Here is a 7946-nt window from a genome sequence, read left to right as displayed (position 1 = left end):
TCACACACGCTGTTACATTTCCAACATAATGCCTTTCAGGAATGTGTGAAAGTAGTTTCAAGGTCTTCTCAAGACCTCAATGGAATCTTTCCAAGTTGGTCCAGCTTTTTACATTTTAAGTTCTGAGTGTTTGTGTACCCTTATTAGAAATTGCCCCCTAATGAGGAGAATATCCATTATAGATACATTTATGCTGTTGCGTAATGAGATTGTGTTGGTGCGTCAGAGAGACAGATGCTGCCCTAGCAGGTGCACCATTCACCTGACAGGTGACATCGCTGCACTGAAAACTGTATGACCAACAAACCAGGGTCACATTGTTAGATACGTTGCATGACTCTGGGGGCAAATGCTTGACAAACATTATGATGAGCTGGTTTGGCCTTGTTGCTTGAAAACAACAGGGATCCTATTTTGAAATAGACCTTCAAGTTCGCTGTAAAACTTTTACGGAGGGCAATGAAGTGGGGCGAGCTCTCCCTATGCCTGCGTGGCCATCTGTGTGGTTACATATTTGGTTAAATAATTATAGTCAAACAGAGGTTTTTGAATATTGTGTGGAACAAACTGTTGTATTTTACAATTTGGTGCATTGAATCTTGTGGTTTTAAGATGTGGACAGATGATATTTATTCAGCCAGATTGGTTTATACACCCAAAACCAAATCTGGTGATACTTAGTTGACCCAATACTATGGTATTCAATAATGCTCATTAATTTGGCAAATTCAAATGAGGTCACAAAACTAGCAACCGGAAGAAACCCACACATGCACGGGGAGAACATGCAAACTCTGCAAAGTGATGCCTGAGGGTGGAATCGAACTCGGGTTTCCGAGCTGTGTGGACACCAACTTGTCAGCAATATTTTATTATTACTTAAACATGTATTATATACCATGACTTTCCACAAACTGTGTAATGTCTCTAATGTACATGAGACATGATTATTCTTGCTAATCGCACGATAAAATATACAGGAATGCCATTAGGGAAATGCTGCAAGGGAAAAGTAATCCCTTCTGCCTGAAGGGGTGGGGACGTAAATGAGCTGGAAGGTGCTTGTCACTCCCGTCTTTCCACGGAAAAGAAAAGCAGCAAGTAAAATGCAAGGTATTTTTAAGATCTGTGTTAGGATCACCCAGATCCCTACTTCCCCTCCTCTCCTTCCATAGCCTTCATCCCCCTCACCCACCGTTTATTCCTTTAGCACCCTTGTATAACACCTTTTATGGCTTTGACGTGGAATCATTCTTGCATCATCCTTGATGCCATCCCTAAAAGACCCACCGAGAGGAGATGTTAACAACTTTTAATGGTAACGCTGGCTCTTGTCAATGTTCATGTAAGATTTTTTCTCCTTTTGACCATGTTTTCCCTGCCTGGCCCTGCTGCAGTGTTAGCTGCTCAGCCGTCCTTGCCCTATCCTCCAAGGACCCCCCCATTCATGGACTGTGACGATCAATAAACTCTCTTCTGAGGAAGAAATCTTCACTCTAAGGTACATTTTGAGTTCAGCCCACAACCCCGAAATTTGACACACATGAATTAATGACTTTGACTGCCATGATGGAGGACTATATCTTCAAGCACACCAGAAGTTGATCAGACCTTTACAACAAAGTAACAGCTTTTGCTAGAGTAGGATAGGGTGCTTCATATACAAATAAAAGGAAATAAAACTAAAAATAAAACTAGCAACCTGAAAACTAAATGTTAAACCAAAGTAAATTATTCTCCACCTCATGAGGCGGGGGTTCAGCTTGTCTGTGTGGTTTAGGGTGTACCCTGCCTCTAACAGAAAGTAAGCTGAGCTGGGATCCAGTACATCCATGGCTTTAATGAGGGCAAGCAATAGAGGAAATGAATAAATACATGCACAAGCTGTCAAACCCATGTATTCTGTTCTGTTTGAATTCCTGGGACTCCTGGGTCGCAAATTCATAATGAAGAAACCATGACTGAAAATTGCACAATATAAAGTTATGTGCAAATATATATATATTTTTTTTTTACTCATGATGAGCAATGACCAATAAATATAGAGCCAAACAAAACTAGCTAAAATATAACAAACGCAAAAGCACAGTGGAAAGAACTTACTCGAACACAGAAACAGAAAATATTAATTGGCCAAAAGGGCCGGCTGGGACAGAGCAATAAAGCATGGTAAGAAGTTGTGCAGAAAACTGGGGGTAAGAGCCACCATACTTAAACACCTCACTTACCATTGATTACCATTGATATGTTGCTCTGGCTGTCATTGAAAGCCATGCCATCTTTGGAGGAAACATGGCAAAATCAAAGACAGGAACAGAAAAACACACTATGTAACAATATCTTATTGGGAACTTACATTATCACCGCAGAATATGGTCATAATTAACTAGCCATTTATCAAAAGCCACAACAATTATGCCACAACAAACAAAAAACAATTTTACCAGAAAATAACCATTTTTTTTTACATTGGGTATTTACGATGAACTATTAGAGCTTCTCATCAGATGCATTATTCTACTGTCACAGTGTACATTGGGGCCAATTTTCCAGTGAGTTTGTTCAACCTGCTATAGTTTAACTGGTCATAACAGTGATTAACATCTGTTTCATGCCTATCTCACCATTATGCGTTCAAACTAGCTTTTTCACGATTCCTCATCTAATGTTATTTCAGTCCCATGACCTGCACCACTGTTGAACCACTTTGCTGTATTACCATATTTACTCTATTAGGTTAATCTGCTTCAGCCTTTACATCAGATCTCTAGACTCCACTTCAGAATGTACACTTTGTCAGCATGTGTAATCACATTTACCCCTCATATTTTATGTAGCTACTTAAATGAGATTTATTTTCTGTACAGAGAGTACAGAAAATTCATTCATTTTCTACTGCTTTTTCCCCACGAGGGTCGCGGGGGGTGCTGGAGCCTATCCCAGCTGTCTTCAGGTGAGAGGCGGGGTACACCCTGGACTGGTCGCCAGCCAATCACAGGGCACATATAGACTAACAACCATTCACACTCACATTCATACCTATGGACAATTTGGAGTGGCCAATTAACCTAGCATGTTTTTGGAATGTGGGAGGAAACCGGAGTACCCGGAGAAAACCCACGCATGCACGCGGAGAACATGCAAACTCCACACAGAGATGCCCGAGGGACCCTGGTCTCCTAGCTGTGAGGTCTGTGCGCTAACCACTAGACCGCCGTGCCGCCCGTACAGAACATTGTGGAAATTGATTTACTATACTTTTCTTTCTGTGTGTTATACATTCAAACTATTCAGCAATCAAACATCTGAAACATATATGTCATGTTATACAGTAAGCAATTTGTTAACAGTAATTTCCGACACTGTGGGTGATTTTTTTTAGGTTTCAGTGGAAGCGTGTGGTATTCCTACTGCTGGAACACAAAGCCGATAGCTGCAAGTATAGACCATTCCTTAGAAACATCAACCATATACGTATACAACAACACAGTTTACGAGCATGATACCAGTACAGCTTGTCATTGTCCATAAGCATGTTGAAGGGAAATCCTCATGGGGTAACTACTTATGTATTCACACTACACACTCTGTGATTGGCCAGTCACACACAGCGACCGCCCCTCCGTAGACAGACTCGCTACAGCCAGCCAGAAGAGCCATGCTTATGGTGTCACCTTAATGTCAAAATTGGTGTGTGTGAAAACATTCTTGCTCTCTCATTCTCACAGTCTCTCATTCTTGCTGCCGAACTCTCTGTTATTTTCTTCCGTCTGCTTGCTTCTCATTTGACCGCTGATATAAAGTGAGTTGGAAAACTTTGCTTGTAGTCCTGAATGTGGTGCTTTTGAGAAAAATACAGTGAACAAAGATAATTTTCCTGTTTGTAAGCATTAATCACCAACTTCACACAGATCATTAACAAAATAATTAAAGTTTTACAGATCACTTACACATATACACGGTACGCAAAAAGCTAAATAATAATAAATATAGCAACTTCTGATCAATCAATGTCAATTTCAGACTTAAAATAAGCCCCAGACATTTTTTTGTTAAACCACACCCACTTCCTGTTCATGCCTCATCCTTATTAGCCAGTTTTTAGAAGCTGCTAGAAAGACTGAATCATTATACCCATATCTGCATCAGAGTACATCTGTTCAGACAGATGTTGAAATGAGTCAGAGGGTTGTCTTTATGTTTGGTGCTTGGGAGTGTTAAATTGTTTCTCTCATGAAGGAATAAAGGAATAAACTCTTCTATTTAATTTTAGTGAACCCTAAATCATGCGACTATAACATTATGTCAAATTAAACACACCAGTGGGGTGGCACCATAAATGTGAGTGGTGCACATGTACACCATTTCCTCTCAAATAAATTTTGATTGGGCTGCTTACTGTCACTCTAACCGGGCATAACTGGAAAGTCAAATGACTGCTGATGGTTCATATTACTGGTTTTTCCCATTCAATTACCAACCAATTGAACCAGTGCATCAGAGGTTGGAACACCAACAGTGTTCCAGTTAACTGACTTGTTTCTTAACCAAGCTACAGTGATGTTATTGTAGCAGCCAACGTGAAAAACAATTTTTATTTCACGGACTAACATGATGTGTTGCTAATTGCTAGTCTCAGCGTCATTCACAGATGAAAGCGTGGATACCTAGCGCTCAATTTTGCTACAAAGACTCAACAAGATGCTGGTTTGTTGTCATCATTTTTTACCTGGGGGCTGGAATCCACATCTTGTGTTGAAACGCACAACTATCCGAAGGAGAGTGGACATTGCAAGTGTTGTCGTTGCTGTTATTGAAGGAACTCTCCTCTGTTAGTACTATGTGTATCAATGCGTCTCAAAAAACATATTTGTTAGTACTTTAATTCTTCAAAATATGGCAAGATAGCGCAATTATTACATGTCATCGGTGTACGTGTTAATGCATGATCACAGCATGTACATCAAACGATCTTCCTAGTCGAAATATATGTATCGCAATGACAGCACTGTAAGCTAGCTCAAATTAACTAGTTCTCTCGTGTTATAATACACAGAAAAGGGAAAAATATGTGAATTGTGAATAATGAGCAAAATAAAAAAGTGCAGTTCCCCTTTAAGTTCACCAGTAAACTGAACAGTAATACATGAATATGGTCTTACCTGGCTCCCAACAACGCAAAATGGCAGTTCAAGTCAGTTCAGGGTTTATAAATGACTGGACTCACCACTGCCACTTTCAGCCACTAATTTACAGTAATCTGCAGTCCTTGGGAGCCAGTCGTAGGAAGTCCACTGAAATCCGGCGCTGATCCACATAGGGGATAATAAAAAAAGACCCAGGGGGCCATCGCTGGGGGGGTTGGCAGGCCGGACTGGTTGCCATGATGGACTGGGTGGGGCCTGTGGCCGGTCCTGCAGCCCATGGCTTGCTCCGGGTGGTGCTGTGCTGGCTTTCCCTGCTCGGTTGGTCGGTAGTGCGGTGTGGGTGTGTGTTCCCCAGTCCTCCCTGCTACATTGCACCACCTCACATACATGTAGGACCTTGGTAACTAAAGTAACTAATAGTAACTATGGGTGATGAGGATTTATGGCTTTATTTCAGGACTTGGGAAAACAATGCTGAAGGGCAACATTCATTCATTCATTCATTTTCTACCACTTATCCTCACAAGGGTCGTGGCAGTGCTGGAGCCTATCCCAGCTGTCTTCAGACGGGAGGCGGGGTACACCCTGGAAGGTCACAGCCCGATGAAGGGTCTCAAAGTATTCCTTCCACCGTCCGATTATATCCAGAATCGAGGTCAGAATGCCCCGTCCACACTGTAAACAGTGTGGACCATGTGCTTCCCCTTTGTGTAGTGTCGGATGTAGTGTAGTGTTTGCCAGAACCTCTTTGAGACGGAAGGAAAGTCGTGCTCTATGGCCTCACCGAACTCCTCCTACACTTGGGTTTTTAACTTGACCACCGCTAAAGCTGCATGCAGATTGACCCGCCTGTACCTGTCAGCTGTTTCAGGAGTCCCACAAGCCATTCAAGATCGATCCTTCGATCTTCCTTCTTCAAGTTGACGGCAGCCCTGACACTTGGTTTCCACCATTGGGTTCTGGACTTGCTGCCACAACTGGCAACAACCACGTCACGGCCGCAGCTCTGATGGGCTGTCTCAGCAATGGAGTCACGGAATATGTCCCATTCGGAATCAATAAACTTGTCCTTCCCTGGGATGCAACCGAAGCTCTGCTGGAGGTGAGAGTTGAAGACTCAACGAATGGGGGACTCTGACAGATGTTCCGAGCACACTCTCACTACACGATTAGCTCTCCCAGGTCTGTCCAGTGATTTAATCCAACTCATCACCAGGTAGTATTCAGTTCACAGCTCAGCCCCTCTCCACCTGCATTTGATACGACTACGAAGTCAATTATAGACTTGTGGCTTTGGGTGTCCTGGTGCCAAGTCCACATCATTATGTTCAAACATGGTATTAAGTACAGACTGTTACAGTTTGCACAGAAGTCCAATCCCATCAGACCACACAGGTTCAGATCACACCTAATCTCCTAATCACACCCCTCCAGTAGGTCACACTGTCCACGTGGGTGTTGAAGTCTCCCAGTAGAACAACAGAGTCACCAGTTGGGGTGCTCTCCAGCACCTGTCTGATGGACTCCAAGGAGGCTGGGTACTCTGAACTGCTGTTTGCAGCATATGCACAAATGACAGTCAGGACCCTTTCCCCAACTCAAAGGCGTAGGAAAATGTGCTTGCACCCGCAGGGGGTGGTGGGTCTACCGTGAAAGATCATGTGTGGCTTCTTCAGGCTGGGCCCAGCAGGCACTTACCTGCGAGCCACTCCCCCAGGCCTGGTGCCAAGGTTCGGTCCTCCTCTTGCATTTATTCAGTCTTCTGAATCACTCTTGGTCTGGCCCGTCACCTCTGACCTGTTTTGCCTTGGGAGATCCTACCAGAGGCACATAGCCACTGAAAACATAGGTCTGAGGATCATTCGGTCACTCAAACTACTCCATAATGATACGGTGCTGATTCACAGAGGAGAACAGAGTCAATATTGCAAAAATGGAAAAAAAAAAATATCCCAATGGTAAGTCGAAATTCTGAGCTAGAAAGTCAAAATTATGAGATAAAAACTGTAAATAATGAGATAGCTTAGTAGAAGAGTTACAGCAGCAGCTCTTCTCTCCTGTTCAGGCATGGATTGTGAGTACATTGAGGAGTATTTTAAGTGTGGCTTTACAAGTGATGAAATACTTCATTTGCTGGTGAATTTACATGGAATTGTACTAAGCAAACGCACCTTGGAAATAATTTTGAGGCATCAAAATAATAAAAGGGATGTGGCTGAAGTGGCATCCTTCCTTCAAGAACAGCTGGACACATCTGGTTAGTGCCACGGCTACCGGTGGATGCACCAAAAAGGCTGTCTACAGAGAATTGTCACTGTTTACTTAAGATACTGGGTGTTGAAGGAGTTGATTTGAGGTCAAAATTATGGAGGCATGTGTACCACAGCAGAACTTAATGAGATTGCATCAATTTGGAACAACCACAGAGTCCGCCAAGTCCACAAATCACCATCACCTGATGTACGTCCTTCCATTTTGCATGCAGTTCCACATCTACGTACGTATATGGAGGCAGAAACTATTTGCAACCTGTGGACTTGATTAAGGTTCAAATCTGCCCTGAAGGGTGTATTTTCAAAGACTTCCCATGTCATGAAGATGTGTTTAATGTCAATGTGGACTTGAAGTTGGGGAGCAATTTCAAGATACCAAATGATGTGTATGAAACAGTTGACCTCTATATTAAGCTACGAGAACTGATAAACAAGCTACCGTGAAGATGTACAAAATATTGAATATTAATATAATATAATATTGATATGAGTGCTTATAAAGAAGTGAACAAACATCATTCTTAAC

At 42.5% G+C, this 7946-nt stretch overlaps 1 long non-coding RNA gene across 1 annotated transcript; it reads left to right on the top strand.

Annotated features, from left to right (window-relative positions):
- The first annotated feature begins 279 nt into the window (after positions 1-279).
- On the top strand, positions 280-3410 carry LOC131110405 (uncharacterized). Its single transcript, XR_009120884.1, has 3 exons — positions 280-1113; positions 1211-1318; positions 1398-3410. It is a non-coding gene; the product is annotated as an uncharacterized LOC131110405 (long non-coding RNA).
- The last annotated feature ends 4536 nt before the right edge of the window (positions 3411-7946 follow it).

This window comes from Doryrhamphus excisus, chromosome 23, assembly GCF_030265055.1.
Source record: "Doryrhamphus excisus isolate RoL2022-K1 chromosome 23, RoL_Dexc_1.0, whole genome shotgun sequence".
NCBI classification, from domain to species: domain Eukaryota; kingdom Metazoa; phylum Chordata; class Actinopteri; order Syngnathiformes; family Syngnathidae; genus Doryrhamphus; species Doryrhamphus excisus.
Note: the sequence above shows the minus strand (reverse complement) of the source record. Positions and strands in the feature narration are given on the sequence as shown.